General features: G+C 56.0%; 1 long non-coding RNA gene across 1 annotated transcript; it reads left to right on the forward strand.

Moving 5' to 3' along the window:
- Positions 1-17,370: 17,370 nt before the first annotated feature.
- On the forward strand, positions 17,371-19,583 carry LOC309605929. The gene is made up of 2 exons (XR_014231578.1): positions 17,371-17,689; positions 18,562-19,583. It is a non-coding gene; the product is annotated as an uncharacterized lncRNA (long non-coding RNA).
- The last annotated feature ends 2,451 nt before the right edge of the window (positions 19,584-22,034 follow it).

Consider the following 22,034-nt stretch of genomic DNA (forward strand, 5'->3'; position numbering starts at 1 on the left):
TCTTCTGCACCCGCCAAGATTCTGATAGCACACGGTGGGCCTCAGGGAACCTCGCTAAGCACAGAGACGGACCGAGTCACACACTTCTAGGACACACGGAGGAGGCTGGCAAAACCAGATGAGCCATGACAAACAGTGGGGACACCAGCACGGGAGATGATGGAGCCGGGGCTGGCAGAGAGAGGCTGGTGAGCTGGAGGAGGGTTGTTCTGTGTGTGCCAGGCCCCAGGTCTGGATCAAGTGTGACTCCATTTTACAGATGTGGGAAGAGAGGCACAATGAGGGGAGTAACTTGCCCAGGGTCACGTAGCTCGTGATGCGGACAGGACCTTAGCTTCCTCTGGGGCCACAGGCCAGAGTCACGCATGCCACATGCTGGTGGTCTGCCTGCCGCCTTCCTCGCCCCTCACCCCCATCTTCCCATTGGAATGAACTGACTTCTTTTTGATTCAGGTGTAATTTACATGCAGTCACAAGCCCAGATCTTATGGAACAACACGATGCCATCTTCACGTGTATATTTCCCTGTCACCACCACCCAGATCAAGACAGAGAATGATTCCATCTTTAGGAATGTGCCCCTTCTTAATCAATACTTTGATCACCTTGGATTAGCTTTGCTCTTGAGCTTGTGTAAATGGAATCATGTACCACGTTCTCCTCTGCGCCTGGCTTCTTTCGCTTCCTGGGATGTTTCTGTGATTCCTCAACACAGGTGCCTGTATCCACGGTTGGTCCTTTTCCACGGCTGAGTCACACTGCATTGTACGGACACCACTTCGGCTGCTGACGGGCGTGTGGGTGAGTCCAGTTGGGCGCCGTGATGGATGAAGTCGCTCTGAGCCTTCTTGCACGAGTCTCAGTGTGGACACACTCACTTCCTTCTCCTGGGTCGATACCCAGGAGAGGGTCTGCTGGGTCATAGGGTCGACAAAGGGTTAACTTTATAAGAAACTGTGATTCAAATGCCTTTAAAAATTATTGTGGAGAATTGCAAACATTGACAGAAGTAGAGAGAGAATAACAGAATGAACTGTAATCACCACTCCCAACCCTACATTTCTGGATGCAAACCCCTAGATCTTTCTACCTGTAAATATTTTGTATATATATAAATATAAATATAAATATAAATATAAATATAAATATAAATAAATAAATATATATATATATGTGGCAGCACTGACTTCTGCAGATAGAGTCTTTGGGGGCTGGGAGCCCCTCAGCCTAGAGCAGCCCCACCACGCTGGGACACCAACCTTGGCTATTGTCCTCCCTGGGCTGAGGGATCCGTGGAGGCACCACCCACTCTGAGAAATCCCTAAGGGGACACAGTGTTCTGGGTGGGCCAGACTTGGGGTTATTTGGCATGGGATGGGGAGCTCCCCGGTCCCTCCCCTGTGGTCCAGACACCTGGGCCCGCTTCAGTATCCCTGCCCTGATCTTGGGCTCCAGCCCACTTGCCCTTCCTGACTTTTCCCACTTGCTGGTCTAGGACAGCCAGTCCGGTTTCCCAGGGTGTTCTGGGTCACACTGGGACCCAGCTCGTGGGTGTGGGTGTGGGTGTGGGTGTGGGTGTGGGTGGGGGGGTGATGCACATGAAAATGCACACTCAAGCCAGACCATTTCCCACACCCTCAACGAAACTCACATCCTTCCGCCCGCCGTAGCTGCGGACACCCGGTCAGTCACCCCACCATCCAGGGGTGCGTCCCACATCCCAGCCTCCACCCCAGCTCTGGGGGCTTCTGGCTACACCTGGCCACCTGTGGGGTTTTGCTGCCCTTTCAAATCAATTTAATAAGGAGCCCAGGACTGTGCCTTCAAAGGTCCCTCCTCAGAAGACATCCTTTTCACTCAAGCTCCCCTCCAAAGATGGTGGCGCCAGTTTTGTAGATGAATAAACAGGGCTGCTGCGGCCGAGTGCATGAAGCCTGCATCAGGATGCTTTGTGTGGCCCCCTGACCCCAGCCGCCAAGCCAGGACCCTGGCCCCCAACAATGCCCACCCAGCCTGGGTGGCACTGCACGATCCCACTTGAATAGGCCTTTCGCCGGGGCTGTCTTTTAAGAGGGGACTATTGGCAGGGGGCCTGGGGCTTATTCATGCAGAACAGCAGTGAAAAGTGCTCGTAGCCAGTGTCAGGAGTGGGCAGCGCCCAGAGCAAGGGGCCCGCCAGGCTGCGGGAAGCCGGTCGCTAGGAGACAGGGCCCCCAGGCATCTCCCAGCGGCCTCTCAGAGCTCCCAAGATGGCCCCGTCGTGGCCCCACTTGGCGCCCAGGGTGGAAAACCGGGGTGCTTGTGACCCTGCTCCCTGTTTCTTTGTCAACTTGACCCAGATGGGCTGGGAGACGAAATTTAGCCATGTGCCCTCTCTGGGCCTCCTCCAGTGATGGGCTGCACGGGATGTTCCCAGCATCATTTGCTGCTCAGATGCTTGGAGGGTCCATCCCTGTGAGATGGGCCTCTACCCTCATCTCACCCTGCACTTCCTGGGTGCCCTCCCACCACCCCACTTTGACCTCCCCCAGCTAAGCCTCCCCCGACCCACTCCATGTTTTCTCAGATTCCTCGGCTTGAGGGATCCCGAGCCACTGCTGGTGGACAATCCTCTGGTGCATCTCCAGCAGGCATCCCACCCTTCACTCCTAACCTCCTTTGAAGTTGGTCTGGCCCCCAGCACAGGAGGTGGGCGGGGGGGTGCTGGGAGGGAAGGGGCCAGGCCCCGGGGTCTGGTCTGGTCTTGCCTGGACAGCTGTCCAGGCAGGAGATGGGTCTTTGATGTGGGTGGAGCTATTTGGTTGCTAGGAAGAACCTCTGCCCACACACTCTGATTCCTGGTTCCTCCCTCTGTCCCCCACCATCCTGATAACCCGACAACCCACCCCCCACCCCAGGGGATGTAGCTCTAGGATGAGAGCCCTGGAGACCTCCTGGAGCCCTTGGCTGGCTGGAGCGCTTCTAGGTGTACCCTGGGTGAGGGCCGCCACCTTCTCTCTGTCCAGCCTCAGTTCTGGGCCACGTGTCTGACCCCCTGCAAATAACAGGCTCCCAACACTCCCCATCCTGTCCCTTCTCATCCCCTTCCTTCTGCACCTCCCCCCCACCTCCCCCCATCCTTCACCACCCCTCCCCCTTCTCTTTGTCTGACCCTGCTGCCCCTTAGCCTTCACACCCATCCTACGTTCCAGGCTCTGCCCTTGGCCACCAACCTGAGCCCTGGACCTGCTCTCTCTGGCCACAAGCAAGTCCCTGTTGTGCTGTAGGGGACGTGAGGCTGAAGGGGTCAACAAGACCTCTCTTTCCAGCCACCCCCAGATTCAGCAGGGGAAGGGCCTGATGCCTGCTGAAGAGAGACCCTGGGGGCCCAGGGCTGTGGGACAGTCCAGAGTGGAGGTGTGTCACCTGCACGCTCCCATTTTCTCATGGAAAGAGCTCGGGTCTTGGAGCCGGGAGGCGAGAGGGGGCAGGTCCAGCGTCCCCCACTCTCTGCCCCAGCAGACCGGCTTGAGGAGATAGAATAGGATTGAATGGTTGCATTAGATTGAATTAACGGAGACCCGGAGGGTGACGGGAGCGGGGGGAGGAGAGGGTTAATCCCACCCTCGCACCAGCTCCCAAGAGCTGAGTACTAAGTTCTCGGGGATTTGGGGGGTTGGCTGTTAACCATGACCATGATGGAAAATTAAATTATACAAGCTCACGGGTGCATAAATTCAATTAAAAAGTAACTGTCATAACTACTCAAAACTCATCACTTCCTAATTATTCTACTACTACCTATGCTCTGAGCTTATATGGTCTTCATATCCATAGGTGGAAATACTATACAATGGCGCTGCTGTATGTCCCTTCCCAACTCCGCTCAGTGATTTCACTTTGGTAGCTAGCAACTGGCCATCAATGGGAGTATTTACACCATGGAAATTGGCAAACATTGACCGATGGCTTTGTTGACTGTCTGCATTTCAGGATGAGCTGGAGAAAATGCCAAAGCAGATTAAACTGAAGAGTATCATTCTGTAGCTGTTCCACTGTGAATAGTATAGGAAATTAGGGAAATATTCTTCCAGGATTCAAAGATTATTACCCCATTCAGCAAAGAAGTAGCTCCCATTCTTGACAAATGAGTATCATCCCAACATTAGGTCTTTGTTACTTTACTTAGGCGTTACTCTTCAAGGTGAATGAAGATGTCCCCCAACGGGACTACACTCATTCATAAATTGCATCCGTAAGTTGGCGATGGGTGCAGAGTGCAGCAGAATCAACAATAATATTCTGTGAGGTTCAACTGGCTGTGTGGAATTTACAATAGAGAGTATCGTGAACTTTATTTGTAAAATTATGTGTAAATTGGGTGTCCACTTTGGGGAGGTTCCAGGCAGAACTGGGTGTGAACTGGAACAGATAGCCTCAGAGGACTGTATTATTTTTATTACCGAAGGAACTCACGCTTACAGAAAAGTGACCTGTTCTGAGTACACAGCTCACTGAATTTTTACCAACTAACGAGTTGGACCTAATGAGTCCCCCAGATGAAGCAATGAAACATTTTGAGAATCTCTGGCACTTGCCTTGACCCTTCCAGTCACAGCTTGCCCCAGAGGTAACTGCTCTCTTGACTTTTAACCTGGTGGGTGCATTTTACCTGCTTTTGACATACAGTGTCTAGTCTTTTGTGCCTGGCTTCTTTCGCTCCAACCTAGTGAGGTTTGTCCACATTGCTGCATGTACCTGTTAATCATCCATCCTCAGTGCTACATAGTATTCAATTGTGCAAATATTCCACAGTTTATTTATTCATTCAGGTTGTTTCCAGGTGGGGTTACTATGAATAGCACTGCTCTGAACAACTGGGGATGTGTCTTTTTACGAAGGTAAGCTTTATGCTTTAGGTAAGCATTTACGTAGGGCACGCACGTAAGAGTGGAATTGCTGGGTCATATGTTATCATGTGTTCTGCTTTAGCCAGATTCTGCCAAATAGTTCTCCAAAGTCACTGCACCAGTTTACACCCCTGCCAGCATCGCGTGAGTGTTCTAGAAGCGCCATATCATCTCCAGTACTTAGTATTATGTCTTAAATTTTTTTATTTTAGCCATTCTGGTTAGTGTAGATGGTATCTCACTGAGGTTTTACTTTGAATTTCCCTGACTAATACAGTTGAGCCCTTTTTCATATGAGTATTGGCAGTTTGGAGCCTGGTCAAGCCTGTTGCCCATTTTTCTGTCTTTTTAAAATTATTGATTTGCAGGAGTTCTTTATATATTCTAGATATAAGTGCTTGTCAGACACAAATAACTTTTCCCATGAAATGAGGGTTGCATTTTCACTCCTATATTATATTATATATTATTTCACTCAATAACATTTGATGGACAGTAATAATTCTTAGTAATCTTCATGTAATTTAGTTTGTAAACATTTCCTTTTACGGAGGGACTTCTTGTATCCTGTTTAAGAAATCATTGCCTACTCCATCGCCATAAACCCACTTAAGGAAAAGGCCTGCAGTGGCATCTTTGGCCTGGCATGTGAGCCTCTGTGAGGGTTCCTGATCCATTGGTGGACAGGGCTGCCGGGGTCAGTGCCACACTGTCTGAGATATTATTGCCCTGTTACTGCCCTTGAAATTTGCCGTCAGCCCTCGGCTTATGTTCTTCAAGAGAGCTCGACTCTTCTTGGCTCTTTGCAATTTCCCATGTGTTCTGGAATCTGCCTGTCAATGTCCAGCAAGAGAGAGTTTGCCAGGAAAATATGGAGTGAAGCAAAGCACGTCCCCGGAAGAGGAAATCGCTTCACGCAGCCGTTTTTCCACGCATGTAGCACCTCCTTTGTTCCAGACCCTGGGAATCAGAGCTGAGCAGATTGGCATCATGCCACGCCCCTGGGAGGTAGGTCCTAAGGCTACACACGTGATACCAATGAGGAACTTGAGGCCTGAGGGAAAAGGTCACTCACCCAAGATCACAGAGTAAGTGCAAGCGAATGAATGCTAAAGCCCATTCATTCATTCATTCACTCATTTATTTTTCATTCCACAAACAATAATGGAGCACCTACTATGTGCCAGGAACTGTGCTAAGTGCTGGGGTCCTTGTCCCTAACCCTCTACATCTGCCCAGTCTCTGGACCCATAGAGACCACAGGAAAGGGAAGAGGAAGAGCCAGAGGGCAGAGATGAGCGGGGTGGGGTGGCGGGCAGGCCGCACAGCCAGTGGCCAGGTTACCCACAGGATAGAGAGACATTTGCAAGATGGAGAAAGGGGGGGTCTTCCCAGGATGTAGAAACAGCACGTGCAAAGGCCCGGGGGCACAAGAGGGCCTGGTGCGTTTGGGGACCCCATGTGAGTCCTTGTGACGGAGCAGAGGAAGGAAGGGACAGTGGGTGGTAGGAGGTCGGATCCAGAGTGAGGAGCCGGGCTCTGTCCTGGCGATGCAGAAACTGGTGGAGGCCCCGTGGAGGGACGTGAGGCTGGAAAGGGGCAGAAGAGGCAAGAGTTCCCAGAGGGGCCCAGTCCTGTCCTGTCGGAGGGGACAGTGGCCTGCACCAGAGCGAAGGAGAGGGGTATGGGAGGAAGACCACAGAGGCAGTCAGCGGGACTTAAAGAGTGGGAACAAGTGGGCAGAGCTGGAGGCGAGCAGTGGGCTGTGGGAGGACCTATGGGCGGGGTCATTTGGAGTCGGGGGCAAGGAGGCAGGCACCCCACCCAGATGCCAGAGGGCCAGGCTTAGAGGATGTGCCTGCAGACGTCAGGCCCCTGGGCACAGAAGCTGGGTCAGCACGGAAGGTGGTGTGATTGGGGCTTGGGGTCAGGGATCCCCAGGCACCTCTGCCTGAGGTTTTGGCCTCAGCACAGGCTCTGGCACACATCATGTGCTCAATGAGCCTTTGATGGGTGGATGGATGGATGAATGAATGAATGAACAAATGAATGAACAAAAAAAGCAAGATTCTCCATTCACAAGTATTGGGCCATGTTCATTTCCAAAGCCCTTTATGTTCTTTCTTTTCTTTTTTTTTAAATTTTGTAATTAATTAAGTTTTATTTATTTATGGCTGTATCGGGTCTCAGTTGCGGCGCACGGGCTCTTTGTTTTGGCACGTGGGCTTCTCTCTAGTTGTGGCGTGCGGATTTTCTCTTCTCTAGTTGTGGCGCACGGGCTCCAGAGCACGTGGGCTCTGTAGTTTGCCACGCGGGCTCTCTAGTTGATGAGTGTGTGTTCAGTAGCTGTGGCGCGTGGGCTTAGTTGCTCCGCGGCATGTGGGATCTTAGTTCCCGGACCAGGGATCAAACCCGCGTCCCCTGCATTAGAAGGCAGATTCTTTACCACTGGACCACCAGGGAAGTCCCCTTTTCTGTTCTTTCATCCCTCCATAGCCCTGGAGAGAGGTGGGGTGGTCCTTGGCCACATACCCAGGCACCTCCTGTGGCCTCCCCACTCCCGAGATCAGCCCGGTGCCCCTTCACACCTGCCCCCAGTCCCACATGGCTGCAGCAAATGGACCACTTTCTTAGGGGGTTATTGCCACCAAATGGGGGAGGCAAGCCAACACCCGGGCATCCCTAGGCGCCAGCCCCCCACTCAGCTGCAATCCTGGACAAGCCTGGACAGAGGCTGACTCCGGGGCCAGGAACACTGTGGGCAGCTCTGCCCTCCCTCTGCCCGCCACACCCCTGTTTACAGCCGTGGGAACGGAGGCCCAGAGAGGCGAAGGGCCAGCCCACGGTCCCAGCTCCTCCCCCTGCCGGGCAGGGCCGGCTTCCAGGGCTGGCGTCACGGGGGCCCACGCGGGGCTCATGTTCTGCAGTCACCGTCCTGAAATTCCTGATAGATTCAGGGGCACCGTGCCCCTCGTGCCCATCATTACCCAGCCGGTCCCGAGCCTGGGCACCTCCTCCTGGGGGGGCAGCTGGGCTTTCCTTTCACTTGAAGACAGTTGTCCATTCCAGAACACAATGCCCTCTGATTGCATGCCAGGAAGTGCATGAATAAAGGGCAGGAAAAAAGGAAGCACTCGAACCTTTCCTGGTGAAAACGGAGCCCATTTTAGCTACGACGTCAGGGCGTCCATGTGCCTTTGCCAGCGCAGGGGAGGAATGAAGCCACTCGGGAGGGGGCAGGGGCCCAGAGAGGGCCCTCAGAACACAGTGCCTGTGAACTCTACTTGGGGACTCCTCGGAGAAGTGGCTGGGCCGCTGCCCTCAGGCCCCAAGGTGGGAGGTGGGGCCAGAGCGCAGACCTGGGGCCCCGGCAACCCTGCTCCTGCTGGGGGGCCTTGGGAGAATCACGGGGCCGTCCCGGGCCTCAGTTTCCCATCTGCAAGCCGGACTCTCCAGAACGCCCACCTCTCAGGGGTGGTGCTGTTTTCATGGGATGGTCGGAGCGAAGTGAGAAGACCATGAACCATAGCTTGTCATCTGAGTGCTAACACCCGGAACTCTCCATGGGGTACCCGACCCCCGACCCCATGACCCTCAGCGGGGGCTTCTCTGGAGGGGGCAGACTGGAAGCTCGTGCCCTGGAGGGCATTTCTGCGATGAAGCTGATGCACCTGGCCCCAGAGGGGCCACCATCTGGTGGTCTGACCCCTCTGGTGTCTGTCCCCTGGCTTTGCGTGTCCACTCTCTCCCCGCAGCCTGGGTGCAGCCTCAGGTGGGCTGTGGGAGGGGCCCTGGGTACAGTGTCACTCTGCAGTCCTCAGGGTGTTTCCCCAGTGGACCCCTTTCCAAACTGGAAACCACAGGCCTCCAGTCACTTGATCTTCCAGAGAGCATGTCATCTAGGGTGGGGAAGGGGCACTTTTCCGGAGTGTTGGAAAGTTGAGGACCACCACGTTGGACTCCCTCCTCTGAGCAGCTCCCATCGTCTTCCTCAAGGGGGGCTGCAGGGTGGGGGCTGCTGACAGCATCCTTTCCCTCGGGGCCCAGCCCGGCACCTCCTTGCCGTACAGCGGGGCCCTTGGTCTGACCCGGTGGTACGTGGAGTTGTGGGCTGACTGAGACCCGGGGACAGGAAAGGGGGACCTGGAACTGGCCAGTTAGGATGGGTCTCTGGCCTTTCTTTGCATGTTAGAAAGCATGGCTGACCAGTCAGCAGAGGTCCTTGTGGATCTGTGATGAACATACTGCGTGAACCAGAAATCAGCCTTTGCTTTTTTGAACTGCTCAGATTTGGTGTCATTTGTTACTGCAGCATAACCTGCCTTATCCTGACTGCTACACAACCCTGCTCTGCTCTGCTGTGTGATGGGTCCAGGGCAGCTGGTGGTCTGAGCCTGAGTCTGCTTGCCAGACACAGAGCCTACAGGCTTTGAGATGGATCACATCCATGTCTGTGCTGGTGGCCTTCACTCCTCTCACGATCTGACGACAAGCTGACAGTTCTGCGATTTCCTCATTGTTCATCTTTAGCATCACCTGGCTATCCTCTTTCTTGCCCTCCCTCCATCCTTTCCTTATTCTTTCTTTTTCCAAATGCCCAGGACTCTGAGATACCTGCCATCAGGTGGGTAGGGTCTCCTGAGATGCTTGGCAGTTGAGGCCCCCATTCTGTAGACAGCGACCCGAGCCCCCGACGGGCAGCCACGAGCAGCTGTGAGTGTGTGTCCTACTTGTCCTGGGCAGGTGGACCTCTGCATCCCAGGCTGGACCCTCCGGCTGCCACCATGCCACCAGCCCAGCAGTCTGGTCAGTTCTTCCTTATACATGACCCACCCCCGCCCCCAGCTCTGGCTCTTTCAGGATGAACCTCAAGAACTTGGCGTGAATGACACACTCCATGGCTGGCTGTTCCCCCACTGTTTCCGAGACCACCCATGGGGGTCTGCGGGACTGGCGTCCACATCTTGGTGCGAGTTGTGGTTGCACATGCTAGATGTGGTGTCCACATCTTGGTGTGGTTGTGGTTTTGGATGGGGACAATTTAAAGCAGTCCCAAGGCAGGAATCCAAAGCTCCCCTCTGACTCTGGAGGGCAGCAGGGCCTGCGTGTGTGGTCACTGGGCCCCTAAGTCCTGTGACTGTTTACAAGCCCCAGAATCCAAGATGACAGCCCAGTGTCTGTGGCCCTGGCCTTGGCCACCCCTCGCTGGGTGGCTCTCCTTGGGGTCTGAAGCTTGGTGCCATCAGGCCAGGGGATGCCAGTGGCCGGAACCTCTGGGTTGGCCTGACTGGCCCCTGGGGTGAGCTAGACATTCCAAGGCCTCCTGGCTCCTCCCAAGGGGCCCCTGTTTCTGCTGGTGGCAGCGCTCTGGTTCTCCCAGCTCTGAGAAGGATGCATCAAGAGCCGAGGGGGTCACGAGGCTGAGAAGGTGTCCCAGTGGCTGCCCGACCTTCCCAGACCTCACTCCAGTCTCCTCTGGACCGGCCAGCCTGTGGCCTAGTCTGCCGGCCCAAGTGTGGTCTGGCTCCCTGGCTGACCGAAGTTGGTCCCCACACAGCCCCACGTTCCAGGCAGAGCCACCCAGGGCCCCTTCGTGGGCTCTGGAAAGATCAACAAACAGCTCCAAGCGGTGGAAATTTCTCTGGCTCTCCAAGTCCAGACAGACAGGGCCAGGACAGAGAAGGCCGCCTCGGCAAACAAGCTGCAGCCTGTGTGCAGGGGGCTGCCCAGACACCCTCAGCCGCCGGGAAGCCGGTAGAGACAGATGGCGTCTGTGCTAAATGGGGCAGAGCCCGCCGGCCGCCCACCCGGCAGAGGCTTCTGGACCCGCCAGGCCGGCAGAGAGAGGGGGGCCAGGAGGTGGGAGACCTGCCCCCGCCTTGCCGGGTGACTCTGGTGGGTCCATCCCCTGTGGAGCCTGGGTCCTCCCCGAGTGGGCAGGGGGCCTAGCCTGCTCCAGGTGGTTGTGACAGAAGGTAGACGACCAGGCACCCCTGCGCAGGCCTTCCTGGCACAGGGAGGTGAGCTGGGCTGGCTCCGAGTTAGAATCAGCCTCTCAATCTGGATCCTTGGAGAACAGAAAGAGCTAATGTGTATCAGCACTTGTGTGCCAGACACACCTCTCAGGGCTTTTCCTGCCATACCATCTCATTGCCTGCTCTCCACAAACGATGCATTAGGCCATTTATTATTCCCATTCTAGGGATGGGGAAACTGAGACCCAAAGAGGCTCTGTGGCAGTGCCAGAGAGAAACCAGATCTCTGGCCCAGCTCTCCACACTGCAGTGCTCTTGCTGAGCTTTGGGGAGGCCCCTCCGGGGATGCCTTCATTGGGAGTTTGATTATTTCTAGGCATCGTGCTTTAAGAGGAAAGAAAGAGAACTTTACATAAAGCTACAAGGGCACCTACTGTGTACTAGTCTCAGATTCTCCTCCTCCTTCCGCTCTTTCGCCACCTCCAGCATCACCTGCAGATCAGAACCAGCATCACCAGCATCACCAGCGTGACTTGCAGCATCAGCACCAGTATCACCCCCAGCATCACCTCCAGCATCAGCACCAGTATCACCTCCAGCATCACCTCCAGCATCACCTCCAGCATCAGCACCAGCATCACATCCAGCATCACCTCCAGCATCAGCACCAGCATCACCTCCAGCATCACCTCCAGCATCACCTCCAGTATCACCTCCAGCATCACCTCCAGCATCAGCACCAGCATCACCTCCAGCATCAGCACCAGCATCACCTCCAGCATCACCTCCGGCATCACCTCCAGTATCACCTCCAGCATCACCTCCAGCATCAGCACCAGCATCACCTGCAGCATCACCTCCAGCATCAGCACCAGTATCACCTCCAGCATCACCTCCAGCATCACCTCCAGTATCACCTCCAGCATCACCTCCAGCATCAGCACCAGCATCACCTCCAGCATCACCTCCAGCATCAGCACCAGTATCACCTCCAGCATCACCTCCAGCATCACCTCCAGCATCAGCACCAGCATCAGCACCAGTATCACCTCCAGCATCACCTCCAGCATCACCTCCAGCATCAGCACCAGCATCACCTCCAGCATCACCTCCAGCATCAGCACCAGTATCACCTCCAGCATCACCTCCAGCATCACCTCCAGCATCAGCACCAGCATCACCTCCAGCATCGGCACCAGCATCACCTCCAGCATCACCAACATCACCCTTATCACATTTGCTCGAATTTCCTGGGGACCCACTGTGTGCAGGCAGTGAAGCCCGTACCTTCTGAGCAGGGTTCCACTCATCTTCCCAGCGCTGCTGGGATTTTTGTTTAGTTTTTACAGGTGAGCAAAAGAAGTCTGGAAGTTCTTCGCCATGTCTGTCTGACTTTAAAGCGATGAGGGGAAGGGAAGGAAAGGGAAGGACGGGGAGAGGACAATGATGATTGGGGTTGTAGATGTCGCCTTGCTTACACCTCCACTGGGAAAGGGTCACTTTGGCAGGGCCTTGAGTCGCAGTGACCAGCCTCAGCAGTTGTGCTGCAGCTGGAGCTTTGAAATGGGCAAGGGATGAACGCTGAACCCCAGCGAAGCTGCACCCCTTGTGGCCTGGTGTCCGCTCCCAGCCAAGCTGTGTGCTCCTCGGGCAGCGGGGGGTGTCTTCCTCACCTCACTCGCTCCAGGCTCAGCCCGGCCCCTGTGCATGGCAGCTATGGGCTCCCCTGGAATGGAAGGAGGGAGAAGCTCCGTGCTACCAGGCTTTGCCATGAGAGCAACACCTGGTAGTGGGCACTGCCTCCCCGTCGAGTCCAGGCTGTGCCAGGGCCGCCGAGGGCTCCAGCTCAGGGCCTGATGCTCCGTGGAGGGGAGTGGGAATCGAGGTTCAGCAGGGGTGGGGTCAGGGCCCCCTGCACAGCACCTCAGACTTTTTAGACTTTTTAGACTTCACCAGGACCCCCTCAGGGAGCAGGCAGGCTTCCTGCCTCACCCCCCCAGGTGCAGCCCCTCAAGTCCAGATTGGGGGCTGCCCAGGCTCACCCAGCAGAGCAGGTCTAAAATTCAGGTCTCCCCACGGCCATCCGAGGGCCATTCCCACCCAGGCTGGACTTTCAAGAGGGGGCCTTGGTCCCGGGATGAGCCCTGGGTCCCAGCCCTCGGCTCTATGCCACTCCACGCCGCCTGGGGTCCCCCCATTGACCTCCAGGGGCCCGGTGGCAGCAGGGAGGCACCCATGATGGCTGGAGCCTTGTGTCTTGTAGAAAGGGTTGTGTGTGTCCTCCAAGTGTCCCTCTATCCAAGCCCACCCTCATGACAGCCGGCCAGCCAAGTGGATGGTGAGAGGCGGCGTCCCGCCGCTAAACGACCCCCCCGTTCCTGGAGCCCCACCTGTTGTCATTGTCTGGACATCTCCGGGGCATGGTCCTCTCCCAGAGAGCACAGGGAAGGAAGCAGAGCCCACGTGCTGAGTGGCTGAGAGAACAAAACCCCTAGAATTTCCAAGGAGAGCCACGTGAAGAGGGTATTCGGGAAAGAGGGAGCCTCGGTGACACGGGACCTCAGGGGACCCAAGTCAGGCAGCCCTGGGGGGGGGGCGGTTCCAGCCCACCGCAGATAAGCACATGATGCCCCCTCTCCAGGGCTCCACCTCCTTTTCTGAAAAGAAGTCGAGGTCCACAGTGGCCCTCTGCTATGGCAGGTGTGAGGATTTGGGGTAGTCGTGCCTGTCAGGGCTGGACAAATGTAAGTTATTATTCTGGAAAAATAACCCCCAACTCCCTCCACCCTGCTTAGAGTCTCCTGGGGCTCCTCATGGTCTGGGGGGTCCCCGTCATTGTCCTGGCACTCCAAGACCCCTCAAGGCCGATCCCCATCTGTCCCTCCACTGTCCTCTCTTCCTAGTAGGGTGATGACCGACTTGTCCTCGTGAGCTCTGGACTTTCCCACGTTTAGCTCTGCAAGTCCCACGTCCAGGAAGCATCTTGGCCCGCACAGACCGGGCTGGCTGACCACCCTAGTCGAATGGACTGTGTGGTGCTGCCCTCACAACCCACTGCGGGGCGAGAGCGCTTTGCCCCAGCGCTCAGGGCACCCCGGCTTTGGTATCTGAGTTCTGTGGTTAATGCAGCCCCACCCCACCTATTTTCCGTTGCCGTTTCACTGCGCCCCCTTTTCACACTGGAGACAGTGGAGGAACGCTGGAACCCAGGCGAACAGAGGAATAAGTGGCTGTGAGCAAGGGTCTGGGGTCCTCTCCTCTCAGCCAGCGTGGGGGGAATTGGGGCCCGTGTAGATTTTTACCCAGAGAAAATCGTTTGCTGCTCAGACCCCAAATGAGAAGTTGCACGTTATTGCAAACAGAGCTATACATGGTGCCCTCCGTGTACAGGGGGCAGGTACAGGCAGGTATGGGGCACGCCAGCCACAGGGGAATGAGGATTCCACCCATCCCTGGCTGTCCCCCACATCTACATTGTCTCCAAGGCCCTGCTCCGGCCTCGTCCTTCCAGCCCTGCCCTCTCCTACCCCCAGCCCTGCCCCCTCCCCTCCTGGTCATCAGCTCCCAGCCTCCACCCTCCTGCTGCCGCTCCCCAGAGTGAAGGCCGAAGGCCCGATGGGTCCCCTGCCTCCGATCCCTCGCAGACGGGGGAAAGCAGGAGCCTTCTGGAGGTGCGGCGTCCCCATCCAGAGGAGTCCCACCAGCAGGGGACACTTTGGGGACAGAGCCGAGAAGATAGTGATGATGACGCCAGCCACTCACGTGCATTCGGGTTTTGGAGTTTCCGGTCCCACGGACCTCACGGCAGGTGATGGGCACAGGTGACAGGTAAGGAGGGAGGGGGCGCCCAAGGCACGAAGTGGACCACCCTGGGTCACGCAGCTGGGAGTACTGCCACTGCAACCCAGGCCACTTTTTCTTTTTCTTTTCTTTTCTTTTTTTTTTGCAACGTTTAATTTTGATATTATTTCACATTTGCAGAAAAGTTGCAAGGATGGCTCGAGGGCCTCCCGTATCCCTCCCCCGAAACCCTAATACCCCGATTCCCCAACGGTTTACATTGGTCCCATTTGCACTCTGACTTTCTCTCCATACATAGACTGTGTGTACATATGTTTATGTTTATATCTCTCACATATATCACACCCACATTCCCCCTCTGACCCATTTGAGAGTGAGTTGGGAACATGATACCCCTTGACCCCCAGACACTTGTGTGTGCCTTTCTAAGGCCAGGGACATTCTCTCACACAACACAGGACGCCTGTGGAAATCAGGGCAGTTGCATGATGCTACACTATTCTCTCCCCCACCACCCCTGTTCAAATGTCTTTGCTTACCCCTACTCTGCTCTCTGTGGCCATTTTTCCACCTGTGCAGCGTCCTGGCCAGGACTCAGGTGCACTCAGGCTCTCTAGTCTCCTTGGGTGTGGACCAGTCTTCAGGCTTATTTTGTCTTTGCATGACCCTGACATTTCTGAAGAGTACGGATGGGTAATCTGGTAGGGTGCCCTTCACTGGGGCAGCCCCGGCGTGTCCGTGCATCTCCAGGCCACCCCGTTGCCCCCAATCTCCTCCTCACCACTACATCCTGCAGCCGCTGCCCACCAGCTGGCCCCAGGTGTGAAGGTGGGGCCTCCTATCCTCCCAGGCCTTTGGGGGCCGTGATGATACCCCTGAGACTTGTGGGTGCTAACGCGTACCGGGTCCATCGGTACAGGACTCCAGCAGGTGGGAGTAACTCTCCCCAGACCTGAGAACCTTCAAAGGCTCTCCTCTGGTGCAATGCAGGCAGGGCCTCGATGGGGTCCTCAGAGCCCTCGCGCCCCCTTCCCCACCTTCTGCCAGGAGGAGATGCTCAAGTGTCCCCAGGCTCTGCAAGGACCACCCCCCAACCGTGCCCTAGGGTCCTCAAGGCCACCCCAGATGGGGCCGGCAGAGGCGTCCAGGTTCCAGGCTGCTCCGAGGGGGGCCAGGCTCAGCATGGAGCCCAGCGCCCCCGGAGGAAGGTCAGGAAGGCTCCCACTGAGGTCACTGTGGCTCCCGGGACCCCTCTGCTCGCCGCTTGGCAGCCGCGTGGCTATTGGCTGAGCTGACCCTTCACCCGTGCAGCAGGGTGAAGGCAGCACCTTCCTCATGGCTTGCTCTTGGGTTCATTCATTCATTCATTCATTCGTGTGCTTGGTCAGTCAGCCCGTCATTATGGAGAAGCATCCTCGTGAGTCGGCGCTGGGCAGGGAGCTGAGGGTCCTCAGCCGAAAGGACCAGGCTCTCTGAGCTCACACTCTAGTGGGGGCATCAGGCAGGCAGGCAGGGTCCCCAGCAGGCTGGACCACCTCCAGGGAACCTGTGGCCTCCCCTCCCGTCTCTGCCCTCCAGCTCTTCCTCTTCCCTTTCCTGTGGGTCCCTCTGGGTCCCGAGTGTGCGCTGTCCCCGCCCCAGGGGGGTCAGGGCCGTCTCCGAGCATCCATAGGCTGTCCTGTTCCCCATAGAGCCTCCATCCAATTGTTTCCACGGAACCCCCTTGAGGCTCTGGAACTTGTTCAAAGAGTGAGTGTATGAATGAGTAAATGAATGAATGAATGAGTGAGCGAGCCCTGGGGAGGCAGGCAGCCTAGTTCTGTCTTGCTTCTGCTGTGTCCCTCCCTGGGCGTGTTGCTTCCTCATTCAAGCCTCTTTCCCAGCTCCCAGCCACGCCCACAAGGCTCAAGGCCATGACCTCCAGCCCCTCACTTGCTGGTGGGCCTGGGTCTTTCCCGCTGAACTTTGGATGTGGGTTTTGGCAGAGGTGGGGTGGGAGGAGCTGGGGGGGCCCTGTGGGGAAGGGGCAGCAGACCAGGGGCCAAGTGGGGTGTGGGCTGGGGGTTTGGTTGGGGCAAATTACAAAGACCTAGGAACATGGCTTTGACAATTTCAAACAGAAGCTCGTTTCCCACTTTGGTTTTGAAACAGCGTGGAGCTTTGGGGCGATTCTCTACCCAGGGCCCTACCACCCACTCTTCACACCCCCTTCTCTGTGGAAAGACCGGGTCAATCACTGGGGTCAGAGGCTTGGGCCCCTTGGAGCGGCCCTTCCCCGCCACCAGAGGTCGGGATGGGAAGCAGGAGGCCCATCTCTGCTGCTTCTGCACCTGCTGAGCTATGGGACCCACACCTTTGCTGGCGCCCATCCCCGATCATCCCTGGATGGAGACCCCTCCCCACCTCTTCCGGAACATGACCTCTGCCAGCACAGACAGCACGAACGGTGGCCGCCCAAGGAACCCCCGAGATGCTGGCCCATTCCCTTGGCTCAGTGGGAGGGAGGGTCCAGAGTGGGACCCTGGTTGCCCCAGGCCACACTGTGCAGCCCGACAGCACTGAGATGGGCACCAGGTCACTCATCCCCAGCCTGAAGGTCACCCCCAGCCATCGCTCTCCCAGGGGTCTCTGGGGACAGGCCCCAGCCATGGGAGTCCCCGCGGGCAGGGAGAGTCCCGCCCTTTCCGTGTGGCCATTGCAGGACATGACCTCATCCCTCACGGGGCAGCTCGGCCCCAGGCCAACAGATTGTGCTGGGAATGCGCTTCCTTTTGCTCAGATCCATCGCAAAGGAGCTCAAACCGGGCCCAGAGGAGCGGGTCCCACGGCCTCGGCCTCTGCCAGTGCCATCCTGGGTGGCCTGGGGGGCGGGCAGGCCCTCTGGGACCAATGGTGCTGACCCGCCTTGGCCCTGGGTCGCTGGCCCACCGCAGCAGAGGCGAGGAAGGGCAGTCGGGGATGAGGGGGCCTCTGCTGAGCTGCAGGAGATCTGCAGGAAACAGACACACCCAGTGGAAGCGGCTGGTGAGAGAGCATCACGCCCACCCCCCCCCCCCGTGCCCCACCCCATCCACAGCGGGTGCCCGAGGGGCGGGGCTGGGGGAGGAGCCTCACGGCCTGAGATGCCCTTTCCTGGGCACCAGGGGCTGCTGGGGAGAAGCCCATAGTGAATCTGGCCTGGTTCCCCCCACGTCGTAAAGGTGCTGGGGCCTGTGTCACAGCCAAGCAAACGGGTGCCAGCGGGAGTTCCATCCTTCCAGGGCCATCGTGCTGCCACCACCCCCAGAGGCAACATGCATGCTGTCTGCTGCCTGGTCCCGTGTCTCCAGGATGGGTGTGGGCCCCAGGAGATCAGGGTCCTGCCCCAGCTCAGCCGCTAACTCCCAGGTGCCCTGGCCGGGGGCTGGCCTTCGGTGTCTGTTTCCTCCCTTGCAGAGAACATGCCCTGGTCCTCGTCGCTCCCTGTGTGAGTCTGCTTGGGGCCCTGTAGCAAAGGCCCACAGACCAGGCAGCTCAAACAACAGACAGTCACTCTCCCCAGTCCTGGAGGCTGGAAGCCCGGATCTCGGTGTGGGCAGGGCTGGGTCCTCCTGAGGCCTCTCTCCTCGGTGTGCCGATGGCCATCTCCTCCCTGTGTCTTCACAAGGTCGTCCCTCTGTGTGTGTCTGTGTCCTGACCTCCTCTTCCTAGAAGGACACCAGTCCTATGGGATTTGGGCCCACCCCCCCATGACCCCATTTTAACTTTACACCTCTTTAAAGACCCCATTTCCAAATACAGTCACATTCTGGGGTGCTGGGGGTGAGGACTCCAACATATGAATCTGCTCGTAAACCACCCCCCCAAAAGGTAGAAGTTAGTGCCGTTGGCTCATCCCTCGTGCATTTATCCCGCAGATGTTGGTTGAGTGCCCTCTGCATACAGTGGAGAGGTGTCTACAGTGATGGACAAGATGGAAGGAAAGGTGGAAAGAGACAGGAAACAACGAGCCTAAAGGTCACGTGTCTGGGGTCACCTTGACCCCTTTCTTCTCTTACCTCTCACTTCTGATGTACACACCCAGCCAGCACTGCCTCCCGGACTTGACTGCCTCTGGACGCTGCCACCACCCTGCCCACCACATCTGGAGCCCGACCCCTGTGGGAACCCCTGCTGGCCCCCTCAGGCCCTTCTCAGCCCAGCACCAGGGATCCTATCACATCTATGTCAGATTATGTCACGTCTCTGCTCAGAACCCACCTGCGGCTGCTCATTCCCGCCAGAAAACACATCCAAGTCCCCACGATGGCCTCTAAGTCCCTACGTGGGTGGCCGCTATGACCTATCTGTCCTGGTCTCCACTACTCACGCCCTTTCACCTGCTCCAGCGCACTCACTACCTCCTCGCTTCTTGAACTGGCAAACGTGCTCCTGCCCCAGGGCCTTTGCCCTGGCTCTTCCCCCTACCTGGGATGCTCTTTCCTCAGACACTACCTGGCTCTTCCCCTCACCTTTTTCAAGGGAGGCCGTCCTTGGCCACTTGATTTAAATCGCCCTCCTGACCCTCTGGATTCCCTTTCCTGTTCTAACACTTATCACCTGCAGGTCATGTCATTTTCTTCATTATTTTGCTTGTTGTCTGTCTCCCCAAGGACAGAAAGTTTCATCTGTTTTCTTTACTGCTGGATGCCCAGCACCTAAACTAAGCCTGGTATTCAATCAATAGTTATTTGTGAATGTATCTGACAAGGAATTATTTTGCTTCTCCTCAAGGGTCAGCAAATGGTTTCTGTAATGGGCCAGATAGTAAATATTTTCAGCTTTCTGTCACACTATCTCCGTTGAAACTAACCAACTCTGCCATTAAAAAGCAAAGCAGCCAGAGGCAATGTGTATGTGAATGGGCGGGCCATGTTCCAATAAAACTTTATTTACAAAAGCAGGTGAAGGGCCGGATTTGGCTGTGGGCTGCAGTGTGCAGAGCCCTGGTGTATCTAGTGAGCCAGTGACTGACCTGTACTCACTCGCACACGCTCTCCCTGACGCCCCCCCCCATCCTGTGCACCATACAGGTGTATTCTCCCCTCCCCCACGTCTGTGCCATCCATAAACTTCCGTGGCCATTAGGGCATTCACAGCCCTCAGGTCTTAGCATCTTTTGAGTCCCCAGGGAGGGGGCTGGCCAGGGATGATTGTCCCCACTTTGCAAATGGCAAAGGTGAGGTGCAGCAAGGTAAGTGGGCTCACAGGGCCACGGCTGGAAGGCGTGGCGCCCTCTCCCCTCCCCACTCTTTCCCTGCTTTCTGATGCTCCCAGACCACCTCCCTTTTCTCCCCTCATGGCCGGACCCAGCCACCCCTCTGGGATTCCACTGAAGCCCTCCCCCCATCGTGTGCCCTGAGTCCTCTGTCCTCCAGGTGGGCCTGCCCGGTCCCCCAGAGCTTCTAGGAGAGATGCTGAGTCCTGAGCCTTAGAAGAAATGGCCAATTCATAACCGAGCTGCTGTCAAGTCCTCTCGGTCTCCTGGCTGGTGCTGGGGCCGCTTCTGGGGCTGGACCTTGCTTGTGACTCGGAAGGTCCCAGTTACATGCTGGGCACAAGTGGTGTTGGCGCGGGGCCACCCGGCCTCTGCTCCTCGCTCCACGTCACCCCGCTCTGCCGTTTCTCTGACGACTGGCTTCTCTGCTCAACCTCGTCCCGCACACGGCCAAGGGCGGGTGCCCAGCTCTGACCCTCCACAAGCTTTTCGTGGAATCTCCACGTCGCAATCGGCAACTGCCTCTGTGTCTCTTAAGTTCACATTCTTAAAGAACAAGCCCGACAGGCCACCGGTCAGCCGCAGTGGTCACTCGGCTCACGTGTCCCTCTGTGGCCCAACCAGCCTTGGCCAGAGAGCAGCAGGATGGGTGACATATCACTGAGGGGTCCCCTAGCAACCGATCACACGTGGCTAGTTCCAAGACCCTGGGTGACTAGGCCTAGCACCAGCCTTGGGGTCGAGGAATCGGTGGCACCAGACATCTCCTAGAGGGATCCCAGGGCCATAGGAGCTGGGGACCCTGACACGTTCTGCTGACATGACAATGGCCAAGAAGATCTCCCTATCTTAGTTTTCTGGGGCTTCTGTAAACAAGTTGGGAGGCTCACAACCACAGAAATTTATTCTCTCATGGTTCTGGAGGCCAGATGTCCAAAATCGGTTATATTGGCTAAAATCACAGTGTCACAGGGCCACGCTCCCACTAGAGGCTCTAGGGGAGGGGCCTTCCTTGCCCCTCCCAGCTCCTGGGGGCCCCAGACATCCTTGGCTTGTGGCCACATCCCTCCCGTCCCGGCCTCCGTCTTCGTATGGCCTCCTCCGTGTCTGGCTCAAAATCCCCTGCCTGTCTCTTACACGGACACTTGTCGTTGAAGGTAGAGGCCGCCTGCATAATCCAGGGTGATCTCATTTCAACTCCTTAATTTAAGCAGGGAGCCCTTTCCTCAAGGGAGATCTCAGAGTTCCATCTCCATGACAACTGACAAAGTATTAGTATCCAGCATACATGACACTCGACAAACTGTAAGAAATCCCACTGATAAAATAAGAAATGTAGAGAAGCAGCGTGGATGGCCATGTCAGCCAAATCAGGGAAGCGCAAAGTCAAACGATGCAATGTCATTCGCACCTCCCATCCTTCCTCCCGGATTTACAGAAAGTGAGTCTGTCTGACAGTAGCAAGTGTGGCAAAGATGGAGGGAAATGGGAACTCACTCACGGTCCACCAGAGTGATGGGCGTGGTCACTGTGGACAGCACTGTGGCCTTGCCTGGTGGAGCTGGGACTGTATCATCCCCTGACCCCGCAACTCCGCTCAGAAACCCTCGCCCACACTCACATGGAGACCAGCGTGAGACTGTCCATGGCAGCATTTTTTTTATTGTTGAAGTCTAGTTGATTTATTGAATACAATGTGTTAGTTTCAGGTGTACAGCAAAGTGATTCAGTTATACATATATGTAGATATATTCTCTTTCAGATTCTTTTCCATTATAGGTTATTACAAGACACTGAATATACTCCCTGTGCTATACAGTAGGTCCTTGTAGTTTATTTTATAAATATATAGTAATGTGTATCTGTTAATCCCAAGCTCCTAATTTATCTCTCCCCGACCCTTTCCCCTTTGCTAACTGTAAATTTGTTTGCTATGTCTGTGAATCTGTTTCTGTTTTGTAAATAAGTTCATTTGTATCATTCTTTTAGATTCCACATATGTGATACCATACAATACTTGTCTTTTGATTTACTTCACCTAGTGTGATAATCTCTAGGTCCATCCATGTTGCTGCAAATGGCAATGTGTCATTCTTTTTTATGGCTGAGTAATATTCCATTGTATCTATGTAC

Source organism: Balaenoptera borealis (assembly GCF_965194805.1).
Source record: "Balaenoptera borealis genome assembly, chromosome: 11".
In the NCBI taxonomy this organism is placed as follows: domain Eukaryota; kingdom Metazoa; phylum Chordata; class Mammalia; order Artiodactyla; family Balaenopteridae; genus Balaenoptera; species Balaenoptera borealis.